Here is a 14,756-nt window from a genome sequence, read left to right on the forward strand (position 1 = left end):
TATCTTGAGGTGTTTTGGCAACCTTCTTAGATATGGGCAGCAGTCTCTAAGGCAAACCACTAGAATGTGATAGGTAACGAAGCTTGCATCATCATGGAACGAACCATGTATATCATGGTTCGATTGCGCCTTTCAGCCACACCATTAAGTTGTGGTGTCGTAGGCGGTGTCAACTATGAAACAATTACCACAAACTATCGAGTCAAGTACATACCAGTTATCGTTATGGGATTAGATACCTAATCCAACACTATTATGCGTAGGTGACTTAGAAGACTTAGAATGATTCTTGAGGAAAGTATGGATATGTGTGGAAGGTAGTATTGGGACCATACTACTGGACGAACAGCATCCATACTTGAATCAAAGGAAGTCATGAGGATTCTAAGGAGCTAGTTAAGGGTAGATACCATGGTTGTTACCATGATTTGTGAGAGTGCTAGTATATCTACCAATTTTTTTGGTTATGGTTGTTTCGGGTGAGGATGGGTCTAGTCGTTGTCTGGGCCCTAGTAGCCATGGCAATTTGCGTTTGAATGGTGCAGGCCTATGAAGTTAGTTGATTTGAGGTCTCAAGGGCCTTGCTCGATGGTAGTTCTAGTTGAGTCACATGAATCAAGAAAGAAACGATTGTTATGATCGGCTCAAGGATTAAACCTAGAGGTTGAGTGATCAGCAGTATGGTGGTATGGGAATGCACATGAGGATTCTTGTGGATTAGATGCCTTGATGTGAATTCAAGGTTCTGTTTTCTATGGATAAAGGCAGGTCAGATATCAGATTAATGGTTGGGAATTATAGTCAAGGTAAGCGGTAAACCATTGGTTTCGGGATGGAAAATCGATACTCTGAATGGAATGTCAGAATTATTGGTTGTGCATCTGCACAGGGTTCTCAATTCTAGAAGAGGTTATGGTTGTAAATTTTTGAGGTCTTCTTTGGAGATTCAAAATCTCTCAAGATTTGATTGGACCTTATATGGAAGATCATCTTGTGTGTGTTATACATTCCAAGATTCAGTGACGGTTTGTACCTGGTTGAGCCGGTTTGAGACATGGCTCGGTTGCAACACCAGTGGGTGGTAGTTCGAACCCTAAGTGGGGGAGAAGTAGCCATTCTTCTGAGAGGAACGTTGGTATGTTCAGTTGAGGCATCAGAAGAATGGTTTATAAGGATCTGTGGTTCAGGTATCCAAGACTTGGTACGAGATTTGGTCAATACGGGGGTCCAACGCATGTTGCCTTCAGATGTATGTGTTTAGTAATATAGATTCATCACATCAAGAAGTTGTCAGGCAGCAGACTCGATGTAGACAGTGGTCCCTTTTGGAAACGTTAAAGAATAAGTGAAGAGGCATTTTGGTTGCTCGGGTTGATTATCAATTTTTGAGGGAATTTTTTGGGTCGTTGTATGGATGGCTATTTATAGGCCATATTGGAGAGTTGTCGATCGGTAAGCCAGTTTCAGAATTGGGTATATTTAGTTATGTGTCGGTTCTGGTTCATTGGATTAAGTGTCAATGCATTCTTGATCCTCATTCATTTCGTTCGTCTATAAGGCGGAGATTCTTCAAAAGTTTCGAGTTGTATGAGTTGAATTTTGATGGATGCATCAACCTATAATTCATTTCGTATGTTTTATATTTTCTTTGGCTTCTAGGTATGTTTACCCTCAATTATAGTATGGAACTTTGGTTCATAGCAAGCAAGTTTGGTAGTTGTCATTGGTTATGGGAAGTTCGGATGTTGGGGCAGCGTTGTTCTGTTTTCTAGGTGTGACCTTGATATACGAAGAATCTAATTCTGGTACGTTGTGTCAACATGATTTGTAGTGGGGTTAATCCAACTAATTTTTATCACCTTTGAAGTCTTCTCGGGCATATTACGTATTGGTGGAATCTGTTCAGTTTCAATCAAGATGCGGTATCTGGTTTTGGTCATTCATAAGGATGTTTCTGATATTGGTTGAGGATCGTCATTTCATTAGATCTACAGACACTTCACCCTTTTGGTAAGGTTGTGAGGGAAAATGAATGTAGTTGATCTAGAGATGGTTATATGCTTCCCTTTGGGGTTGTATATTGTGGTAGCTCATCAAATATGGTCATAAGGAGATGTATATGGAATGAGTAAGATAACATGAGAACACTTCCTCTAATTCATTAGTACGATTCTTAATTGGTTTGTAGTTGTAGCATACAAAAGGATTATGGGCTGTCAGGGAAGTATTCTAAGTCTGCGATGGGAACATAACGCTCACTAGAATGAGTTAGACTAGGTGTGAGACTGTCAGTCTCAGTAGAGGGTTTGGGATTTAATATCTTAGTATAGTGGAAGGTCTTCGTGGAATCAAAATATTTTGGATAGAACGACAAGTGTGAATCTTTGGATTTTAGGATATGAGTCATGTATCGGGTTGGCAAATGGTCAAAGACTCGCGTTGGGAGTGTTCTTTGCATATATAAAAATGGGCTTTTCATCAAGCAGGTTTTGGTTAAGGAATCTTTTCGTCAAAGGTATCAGTTGGATGGTTCATGATCAAAAGGATGTTTCTCAGTTCAGGTTGTAGTAAGAGGTCCTAGATATTGTGTTTTGGAATAGTCCTACCTGTGGGGAGGTCAGGAATGTTTTGGCGGTTTCGGAATTATGGCATTAAGGTATTAGTTTTGCAGTTAATGGATCAATGATTTTTCAGGGTGCATGAATTCGGTTAAAGATGGATTTTGATGACAGCCATGGAGGATCACTAAGAGTATGAGACAGCCTTTCTGTTGAATCATGGAAATCAAGACGTATTAGATGGAGCATTTTGGGTTTCAGGAGGAGGGTAAGGATGTGATTTTAAGGACGAAATCAAATTTAAGTGGTGGAGAGTTGTAATGCCTTGTTTCGAATCATTTCCTAATTCGGGGCCATGACCCACAGATCAGTTATTATAAGACTTTGGGCCTTGGGGGAAGAGAGGTTTAGGCCCTTTTAGGTGCAGATAATGTAGATTGGGTGATCTGGTAGTGCGGTTTGTGTTTTGGAGCCTAAGGGTATAACCATATAATGTCACTTCGGGCCTTTTATGAATTTTGGATTTAAGTTTTGTAAGTTTAAAGGAAAATGAGATTTGATAAGATTGTAGAGATTCTCATTAGCTTCCCATGGATATAAAGATCGTCGAAATCGGGCTTAGAACAAAGAAGTTATTGCCTTTGGAAGATTGAAGATTTTATGGCCTACCCTAGTATGATGGGAGTACAAGGAGTATGTCAAGTGTACTAGGAGGGTTTATCATGGAGCGACTTTAGAGTATGCTAGGAGTACCAGGAGTACGTTGGGCATACTCCATTCAGGTACAAATCCTAATTTAGGGTCTTGGACCCTATTTAATGGCCTTAACTCAACTTCAAACCTTCCTATGTTTAGCCTCCATTCCATTAACCCCTAGATACAAAACCCTAGCCCCTATTTGAGTGGTCTTGAGTTCTTAGTGTGATTTAATTCATTTTGGTGCTCATTGAAGATGAAGGAGCCTCTTGAAGGAGTATTGGATTGCCTGAAGCTTGTGGATCCACACTTTATGCATCATGATCTATCTTATGGAGGTATAAAGCTTCAAAATATGTGGTTCTTTATTGTAGATCTAGTTATGGGAATGGTTACGCATGTTTTCGTCCCACGATTACGGTTCTTGTGAGTAGAAGCTACTCCAGGACCTTTGAGCCTCATATTTGTTCTTTGTTGAGGTTATTAAGTCATGAAATGTCATCTTATGGGTTTGATGGAGCATGGTATAGTTGGTAATCACATTATAGATATAGCTATACAAAAATCAAGGATTGGGTCCCATTAATTTATGCAAAGGAGTAAAGTTGCCATCTTTATGTGCTAAGACACCCCTTAAGGTTCAGATTTGTGTTTGGAAATTCTTGACTTAACCATTAAGAGCTTATTTTAGGTTTTGGCCCTCTGAGGAGTATATTGGGCGTACGTAGGAGTATGCTCAACGTAATGTGTGGTTCCTGAATTGTCGACTTATATATTAAGCTTTCGCGGTGAGTACGCGGGGCATGCTCCCGATGAGTCACTGTTTCTTCTTCTTTGACGAGTTGTACCATGAACATAGATGGCCCATACGTAGGTCGTACAAGCTGGTACGCAGGGCATAAGCTTCTTGGGCCTTTTGGGTTTTGGTCCATATTTGGACTACTTGGATTTTGGGCCTTGTTGGGCCATTAATTTTTAATGACTTTGGGTTATTGTTAAGTGTCGGTCCTTCTTGGATTAGGGACATAATGGAATTTTGGTGTCATTTAGGAATTGGGCCATATTGGGCTTTTAGAGCCGTTGGGTTAGGCCTCGGTTATTGGGCTAAGTGAGGAAAGGGTAAAAAATTCTTTTACCCTGAGAGTTGGATAATTGGACTAGAATTTCAGTTATGGTTGTGGACCAATTATTAATTTGGCATTATTTGATGGTGCTGGTGCATAGATTTCCCGAATCATTTGTTTGAGCTTTTATCGGAGTTATTCGGCAATTTGAGGTGAGTTTTTCACATTGCACTTATGGGTCAAAGTCACTAAGGCCAGCCCACCATGTTATGTATCCTGGTATATAGGATGTTGTTATGTTGTATTGATCTGTTAGATCTGTATTCTGGTATATAAGATGTTGCTATGTTGTAGTGAACTATAGGTTTTTATGACTACATGTACTTGCTAGCTATTAATTGTTATGATATATGTTTATGTGATATGATATATTGGGTTGAGGCAGACATGCTTATGCTGAAGGCTAAGTTACCTAGGGAGGTCCGGATAGACTGAAGGCCTATGAGGCGGCCCAGCCAGGCCAAAGGCTGGAGAGAGGTCCAGAGAGGCTGAAGGCCTGGTCCAGCATTTCAGTCATGTTGAAGGCTCTGACTACGGTCCAAATAGTCTGTAGGCCTGATGTGGCAGTCGACTTAGGCTGAAGGCTCATATATGCATGCAGTTATTTGTATGGTTGTGTGGTGGTACTTAAGGAAAAGCTCACTATGTTTCGTGCTTACGATGTTAGTTTACTATTTCAGGTACTTCAGATGATCGTGGCAAGGAGAAGGCGTGATGGTGGCCATCCTCTCGGTTTTGACGATAGCGATTTGGGGATACTCTCATATACAATACTATTTTTGAGAACAATGTTTTGTAAATGACTGGTTTTTATTCGGATGATTCCAAGAAACAGTGATTTTACTTGATATAGAAATGAAAATTTTCATCGTGATTTTAGGGACGTTACAAACAAAAAAGGACATAGGTGGAGCATGAGAGATACAAGAATCCTTTACACATTGAAAAAGCATTTGCAGTTCTTTAGGATAATTTTCATCCACTAGTTTAAACCAAACATTGTTTGATTGAATTTTCGTAGTCAGCATTGAAATTTCATCTTTTGTGGTATTGAACTGGTCAACAGTTTTTTTAACAGTAGACATGATGATTGAGGAAATGTTGATAGTGAACGCAAAGAATGGATAGGCTTCTGGCATAAATGTCGGGAATTAGAAAGGTTGGAGTGAATGATCAGCCAATATTTGATAACGATCATGAAATTTGAATTCAAAATAAGATCCAATCACCATTTGCCACGTGTAAAGTAGGTGGTTGAAATGACATCACCCCTGTTGTCACGTGTAAAAGTGATTAACTGTTTTATTGAGCCATGATAAAGCAATAGTAACATCCCATCCAACGGATAATTGTGCATTCCCAAAAGAACTGAACCATCACCACTTTTCGTGAAGAACCAAGAGCCATTTGTCAGTATAGAGGTTGGGCTCGTTTATTTATGGGAATTGTAAGTGAAATCATTTGCTAGAAATTGCGAAATCTTGGTCTGAGTTGGTAATACCCATAACCTCGAAGATTTCAATTCTTTATTGTTCCAAACAAAAAGATAGAATCAAAATAAGAAAATTTTGGATTTTGTGATATCAAATAATCTTTGATATAAAGGCAGTAATATCCCGGGCAAAGATTCTTCATTTGTCATCAAGAGAAATGTCAAATTGTTTGTGTGGTGTCCCATGAATTACAATCGAATACTTATAAAGAAGTATCAAAGGGCCTCTTTCAATAAGCTCCTTAGGTGGATTTCGCAACTTATTGGGTGGATTTCGCAACTTAACATAAGTACAGATTATTGTAAGAAAAGACATGTATGACCAGTGTAGTCAAAGAACAAGTAAGTTGTGGAAAAAATTTAAGTAACAAAAAATCTAGAAAAATGTTCATACGAAAATCTTCATTTCATAAAAATAAAGAGTTGGATATGCTGGGAAGAAATAACTTGGGATTAGTTCATTTCACTAAATCACACAAAAGATATGAAAGTGAAATTTTGAACATTGAAAATGGGACAATAAAACATAAGGTTTCATTAAAATCCTGAACAATAAATGTTCACTGTCAACTCATAAAGTTGAAATTTATTGGGTCTCACCCTCATTATGAAAAAATGATTTAGGATCATAAATACATAATTTTGACATATGTAACATCCCAAGTAAGAATCAAGAGTTCAGTGGGTAAAGTGTAAGTTTGGAAAAGAGGAACCCGGCGAGTAGGAGCTCCAACTCGTCGAGTCTAAGCGTGTGTCGGGCACATGTTAAGTGACCGGACTCGCCGAATCGGAGGTTGGACTCGACGAGTTTGTGCTGGAATGAGAAACCCTAATTCCTAGGGTTTGCACCCTATATAAGGAACCTTAATCCTCCACCCCAGCCTCTTTAGCATGCCCTTTGACGTCCAGAAGCTTTCCCCATCGATTTTAAACCCTAATTTGAGAGTAAGAAGGATTTAAGTGTGTTTTGGAGCCTGGAGAAGAAGGATACTTGAAGCAAGAGTTGGTGGGATCATAGAGGAGCTAAGTGGATCTGATCTCCTTGCTTGTTGGCATCAGATTGAAGGTAAAAAGTTGTTTCCTTGACTTTGTTGTGCTTAGATTGTTCATGGATGAAGTTTTAGGGCCAAATTGTCATATATGAGTCTATTTTCGAGTATTGGGTTCAGATCTGGGGTTGCTACTCCAAATCTAGACTGGTCTTGTGTAACGCCTGCGTTTCCAAGCTAGGCATTTTCATTGATGTAATAGTTTAGGTTAACCTTTGTAACCCGTTTTGAAATAATAGAAGTATATTATTTGAGTATTATGTGTTTTGTGCTTAATTGCTTAATTATGTGATTTGATTAATTAAGAATAAAATGAGCGTCAAAATTTAAGTGTAAAATAAACTTGATATCTTTGGATAATGTTGTAGTAGTTGAAACGAGGTTCCCGAATATACAAAGAACGCCCAAATCTGACTTCGTATGAGGAAGTTATGATTTTCTGAAGTTTAGACTTAGAGGTATGCAGCCTGAAATACTCGCTTTGAGATCGAGCGGTTTTTAGTCAAATCAATCTAAACGAGAATCGAAGATCTCGTTGTTCGTATCGAAGCGATGAAAAGTTAGGCGAGAACGGACGTCAAACGAAGAAGTTATGAATTTATAATGAAGTTTTTTTGTCCCGGCCTACTAAAAATAATTAATAAAAATAAATTCAAAATTAGCCGACGGAGTCTAAACGAAAGTTGTAGAACGTAGTCTCACCTACGTGTGGATATGAAGAACGTCGAAAATGGAGTTCGTATCAAGAAGATATGAATTTCCGAAGTTTATTAAATAATTTGTATTTAAATTTAATCTTTAATTCGGATGTATATCCGAAAGAGTCACCGATCTGATCCGAAGTACGCCCAGTGTACCGCGAAGCATGATGCACCTCGCACTCGAGTTCTTCGGATGACGCATGCCATGACGATTCGGATGTGTACACCCCACGTACTGCTGTACGCCCAGCGTACTCCGAGGCTCCAGCCTCCTATAAATAGGATGCGAGGGCAGCCGGCTCATTTGCTCTTTTTCTCTCTTCTCTCTCCCGTTTTACATCGTTTTGCATGCCAGAAGTACCCCGAAGCAAGTCCCGAGGTCCTGAATATACCAAGAAGTAAGATTCCCGAGTCGAAGCTCTGCCCGCGAGAAGTTTCATTTTTGTGGAGATCTTCCAGATCTACCGAAGAATACTACTTCTACAAGTCGTAGTGATGTCTGATCATCTTCTGATCAAGTGAGTGTATACTACCTTTCATAAACACGATAATAATACAAGTATGGTTTGAGTGTATTAAGTATATTGTTGTTTATATGCGTGAGTGTGTGGTTACTTTCTTCTAACGCATAATTATGAAGTATTTTATACGAAATACATGTTATGTGTATAATTTTGTGGTTATGTGTGTGAATGTGTATTCACTTTCTTCTATCTCATAGATATGATTTATTCTCTATGAAATACGTGTTATGTGTGTGTGCCTCATCTGTTACGTGGAGTATGTATTGATTAAAGCATGCTATACAGGTTTTTTAAACTATGTATAAAAATGTATATTTTTATCTACTAATATGTTGGGTATAACATGGGTAGATAGTTGGCATGTAATAAACAGATGAGAGGCCTCGTTGTTGTTTTGATTCAGTCATCTAGCGGAGTTTAGATGACGACCACAGACTTTTCTAGACAGTCCTGTGGAACGCTAGCAGGTTCGCCACCTGTAGGTGTTAATGAACTTGGGTGCTCATTCGTTGTACTCCATCCCCCTCATGGTTGCCTTATTTGACTTATATTGCTGAGGAACCCCCGAAGCATGTGTTGTCGCCCCGATGAAATATTCTTAGACTAGGTCCCTTATGTCAGTTGTCTTAGGGATGTAAAGTGAGAATAACGGGAATGGGTAATTGGGTTATTGTTGGTTGGTGGAGTTAAATATGATTATTTATTGTGGGTTGAAAACCCTATATGCTCACCAGGCTCCCAAGCCTGACCTACTCAGTTTTATTTGTATTACAGGAAGTGGCGCAAGGGCATAGGATGGATGAACCATCAAGTTGTTTTGTTTACAAGTCTGTATATGTTTATATTTGTTGAATGACTTGTAATGTTATCGTTTATTCTTTATGGTCTGTATCGGAACATGACATCCCGAGTTTTGATTATATAATGAAAATACATTTCTTTTATGAAATGCTTTGCTAAACATTGTTTTATCACGTTTTGTTTTTGGGAACCAATTCCGCAACTCTTTCAAATCAAAAGGATTTACTCTGAAATTATTTTAAAAGCATAAATGAAAATCGGTCTTTTTCTGGCCGAGATTTTGGGGATGTCACAGTTGGTATCAGAGCATTAGTTTAAGCGAACTTGGAATTTGTAGGATTTCTAGACTTAAACATAGAATGCTAAGTGGAATTTTGAGATGTGTGTCTATGATATTTTAGACCTGAGCATTAGTTTATTTTAGGAAAGTTGCCTAAAATGCTTTATGTGCTAAATGTTATATGTTGCCATATATGACATTATTTGTTCGGATCTATGGTCTGTTGTGGACCGGATCTAGAAACTTTATGTGTGTAGGATTCTAAGCGTACGTCTACGATATTAGAACTAGCATGTAAACGTTTCGGAGTGATAAGGATGATTTGAATATCTATCGTGAATGAGGATCTAATTTCACCTTATTCGGTGTGTAGATCAAAAATGGTGAGAACAAGAAGTGGAGTTGGAAATGCTGATGAAAACAGGAATCAACCACCAGTGATTGAACAAATACCTATCGTAGCAGTAGCACCTGAGCCGATAACCATGGCTGGTGTGCAAATGATGATTCAAACAATGTTGGATCATCAAATGGAGGATACTAGGCGGTTGCTTCAATAGAATCGTGAAGAACTGTCAATTCGTGTGGAAGAGCCCGAATTAAATGAAGGGCACTCGGAAGGTGGAAACTTCCGTGGGTCTGTTGGTCAAGCCAACCCACCGATAGTTAGGCAAAACAACCATGAGGGAAGGAATGATAGAATGGGATGCAAGTACAAGGACTTTCTAACTTTGAAACCATCTACCTTCAATGGAAAGGAGGATCCGATTGGAGTTATGGATTGGATCTCCGAAATGGAGTTAGCTTTCATGACTTGTGGCTGCAGAGGCAAGTTGCAGACTATCTATGCAGTGCTTCAGTTCCAAGGTGGAGCCGTTCATTGGTGGAACACTCTAGGGAAGACTTTAAGCCCTAATGAGCCACTGCAATTGACATGGGCAGAATTTTGGGTGCAGTTCAAACGCAAGTTCTGTTCGGCCTAAAATTTGTTGGAGTTGGAGAATAAGTTTTTGGCATTGACGAAAGGCAGCATTTCAGTTGATGAATACACCAATAACTTCACCGATAAGATGGAGTTTGCCTTGCGTATCGTCCCAGACGTGTTGACAAAGGTGGACCGGTATGCAAAGGGACTCCCATGGGAGTACGAGGTGCCTGTACGTCAGGCACATACTCTAGAGGCAGCTATATGGGCTGCCAAGTCTGTTGAAAACATGATTAAGGGGAGAACCATCGACAAGGTTGAGGTTGGTGAGAAGAGAAAGTTTGAGGGAACATTTGGTTCCGGTAAGAAAAGAAAATTTTCGAAATCTGATTCGAAAAAGTTTGGTGGAGGAAAAGGAGGCGAAGCGAAGTGGTGTGATAAGTGTAAGAAAAAGCACTTTGGGAAATTTAGTGAGGATGTAACCTGCTACAAGTGCGGAAAAATTGGGCATTTTGCCAATGAGTGTCCGAACAACAAAAGGATGTGTTTTGGTTGCAATGAAGAGGGGCACATTTTGAAAGACTGTCTGAAGAAGAAGGAGGCAGCTAAGCCCAACATTCCACCAAAGCCGAAGGCGAGAGCCTTCCAGATGACACTCGAAGCTGCGAAAGATGAAGCTGATGTCGCTTAAGGTACCTTTCTCGTAAACGAATTACCTGCTCAAATTTTGTTTGATTCTGGAGCCAACTACTCCTTTATTTCGCATGATTTTGGTAGAAAACTAGCCTTGCCTGTTGATAGACTAGATAATGCTTTATTAGTCGAAGTAGCTAGTGTCAAGTTTGTACCTGTTATCCATCGTATGAAAGACATCTTAATCGACCTTAATGGGAATAAGTTTCACGAGGAATTATTGCCTATCGAACTTAATGGTCTCGACATCGTGTTGGGAATGGATTGGCTTAGCGCCAATGATGCTGAAATATTGTGCAAGAAGAAGATAGTTAAAGTAAACCCGCCTGGGAAGGATTCATTTATGGTGTACCGGGACAAACGGCGAGTAAATTCTGGAATCATTTCCCTAATTAAAGCCAGAAAGTGTTTGACCAAGGGATGTACATCACATTTAGCATTCGTGATTGATGCTAAGAAGGAAAAGAAGGTGATGCAGAGTATTCCAGTGGTGTGTGATTATCCGGAAGTATTTCCCGAAGATCTTCCTGGATTACCACCTGATAGACAAGTGGAGTTCAGAATAGACTTGTTACCAAGAACCACGCCAATAGCAAAAGCACCGTATCGATTAGCACCGACGGAGATGAAGGAGCTGATGATGCAACTTCAGGAGTTATTGTACAAAGGTTTCATTAGACCTAGTTCATCGCCCTGGGGAGCTCCAGCATTATTTGTGAAGAAGAAAGATGGAAGTATGAGAATGTGCATCGATTACAGAGAGCTGAACAAGGCAACAATAAAGAATAGATATCCGTTGCCGAGGATTGATGACCTATTTGATCAATTGCAAGGTCCGAGCTATTTCTCGAAGATCGATCTTAGGTCAGGATATCATCAGCTAAAAGTAAGAGAACAAGATATCGAGAAGACTGCATTCAGAACAAGATATGGACACTACGAGTTCTTGGTTATGTCGTTTGGACTAACCAATGCTCCAGCGGCGTTCATGGATTTGATGAATATGGTTTGTAATCCATTCCTTGATAAATCTGTGATAGTGTTCATAGACGACATTCTGATTTATTCGAAAAGCCAAGAGGAGCATGGCAGACACTTGCGAGAAGTGTTAGAAGTCTTGAAGAAGGAGAAGTTGTATGCAAAGTTCTCTAAGTGTGATTTTTGGATTTGATAAGTCCAATTCTTGGGTCACGTGGTCAACCAAGAAGGGATAATGGTTGATCCAGCGAAGATTGAAGCTGTAATGAAGTGGGAACAACCGAAAAGTCACACGGAGATTCGAAGCTTTTTGGGATTAGCCGGATATTACCGCAGGTTTATCCAAGGCTTTTCTTCGATTGCTACTCCATTGACTGCTTTGACCCACAAAGGAGCTACTTATGCTTGGAGTGAGAAGCATAAAGAAGCATTCGAGAAGTTAAAGAAGAAGCTATGCGAGGCACTGATACTTTCTCTACCCGATGGAGTTGAAGACTTCGCTGTTTATAGCGATGCGTCTGGTGTTGGATTGGGTTGTGTTTTGACCCAAAGAGAAAAGGTGATAGCATATGCGTCTCGACAGCTGAAAGAGCATGAAAAGAATTACCCGACTCATGATTTGGAGTTGGCAGCGGTAGTTTTCGCTCTGAAAATATGGAGGCATTACCTCTATGGAACGAAGTGCAAACTTTTCACTGATCATAAGAGTCTCCAATACCTCTTTAATCAGAAAGAATTGAATATGAGGCAACGACGCTGGCTAGAATTACTTAAAGACTACGACTGCGAGATACTTTACCACCCCGGTAAAGCTAATGTTGTTGCTGATGCTCTCAGTCGGAAGGTCAATCTTGAAAGGAAGAGGCCAAGAGCGTTGAGAATTGAAGTTGTCTCGACCATTGTGGAAAGTATAAAGAAAGCTCAAAGCGAGGCTTCTGAGAAGAATGACCGAAAGGAGGAACGTTTGGGCAAAACGTTGGGGTTCGGTGTAAACAGTCATGGACTGAAGGTGTTCCAAGATCGGATTTGGATACCTAAGACAGGAGGAGTCAGAGATCTTCTGATGGAAGAAGCTCACAAAAACATGTACCCGATTCATCCCGGTAGCACTAAAATTTATAGGGACCTAAAACCCTACTACTGGTGGCCGACGATGAAGCTTGATGTTGCAAAGTATGTGGGCGAGTGTGTGACTTGTGTGAGAGTCAAGACACAACATCAGAAACAAAATGGTAGTTTAGAACCTTTACCTGTGCCTATGGGTAAATGGGAAGACATTGCGATGGATTTTGTCACTAAACTACCCAGAACAAAAAGTGGACACGACATGATTTGGTTGGTCATTGATCGATTCACTAAGAGTGCGCATTTCATACCAGCCAAGGAGAAATGGTCTATGGAGAACCTTGCAAATTCTTACGTGAAGGAAATTGTGAGGTTTCACGGTGTTCCGTTAACGATTGTGTCGGATCGTGATAGTCGTTTCACCTCGAGGTTTTCGAAAAGTCTACAAGAGGAAATGGGTACCAAGTTATATTTAAGTACAGCTTACCATCCGCAGACTGATGGTCAGAGTGAAAGAACAATACAAACACTTGAAGATATACTTAGAGCATGTACCCTGGAATTCCTAGGTAACTGGGATGAACATTTACCTTTGGTAGAATTTTCCTACAATAATAGTTTCCACTCAAGCATAAAGATGGCACCTTATCAAGCTTTGTACGGACAAAAGTGTCGTACGCCGTCTTGTTGGCTTGAGGCTGGAGAAAAGTAGTTTATGGGTTCCGAGATGGTCCATCAAACCACTGAAAAGTTGAAAATAATTAGAGAATGAATGTTAGCAGCTCAAGATCATCAAAAGAGTTATGCTGACAAGAAGCGAAGGCCAATGACCTTCGAAGTTGGAGATTCGGTTTTGCTTAAAGTCTCGCCGTGGAAGGGACTTATAAGATTTGGTAAAAGAGGAAAGTTGAGTCCAAGGTTTAATTGATCGTTTAAGTTCTTCAGAGGATTGGGAACCAAGCTTACAAGCTTGAACTACCAGAGGAACTGAATGGAATTCACAACACTTTTCATGTGTGTTATTTGAGGAAGTTCACGGGAGAAGTTCCCGATATAATTCCAATTTCTGAATTGAGAATTGATGAAAACAAGAGGTTAATTGAAGAACCAGAGGCAATTGTCGACCAAAATACTAAGAAGCTTCAACGCAAGATGGTCGAATTAGTGCTCGTTCGTTGGAAACATACGAATGGGTCAAACCTCACCTGGGAAACGGAGAGTGACATGTTGAGTCGCTATCTGCATTTGTTTGTTGATGTGTGATTCCGGGGACGGAATCATCCTAAGGGGGAGAGAATTGTAACGCCCGCGTTTCCAGGTTAGGCATTTTCATTGATGTAATAGTCTAGGTTAACCTTTGTAACCCGCTTTGAAATAATAGAAGTATATTATTTGAGTATTATGTGTTTTGTGCTTAATTGTTTAATTATGTGATTTGATTAATTAAGAATAAAATGAGCATCAAAATTTAAGTGTAAAATAAACTTGATATCTTTGGATAATGTTGTAGTAGTTGAAATGAGGTTCCCGAATATATAAAGAATGCCCAAATCTGACTTTGTATGAGGAAGTTATGATTCTCTGAAGTTTCGACTTAGCAGTATGCAGCCCGAAATACTCGCTTTGAGATCGAGCGGTTTTTAGTCAAATCAATCTAAACGAGAATCGAAGATCTCGTTGTTGGTATCGAAGCGATGAAAAGTTAGGCGAGAACGGACGTCAAACGAAGAAGTTATGAATTTATAACGAAGTTTTTCTGTCCCGTCCTACTAAAAATAATTAATAAAAATAATGTCAAAATTAGTCGATGGAGTCTAAACGAAAGTTGTAGAGCGTACTCTCACCTACACGTGGATATGAAGAACGTCGA

Source organism: Lactuca serriola, chromosome 4 (genome assembly GCF_051521515.1).
Source record: "Lactuca serriola cultivar US96UC23 chromosome 4, Lser_US96UC23_V15, whole genome shotgun sequence".
NCBI lineage: Eukaryota > Viridiplantae > Streptophyta > Magnoliopsida > Asterales > Asteraceae > Lactuca > Lactuca serriola.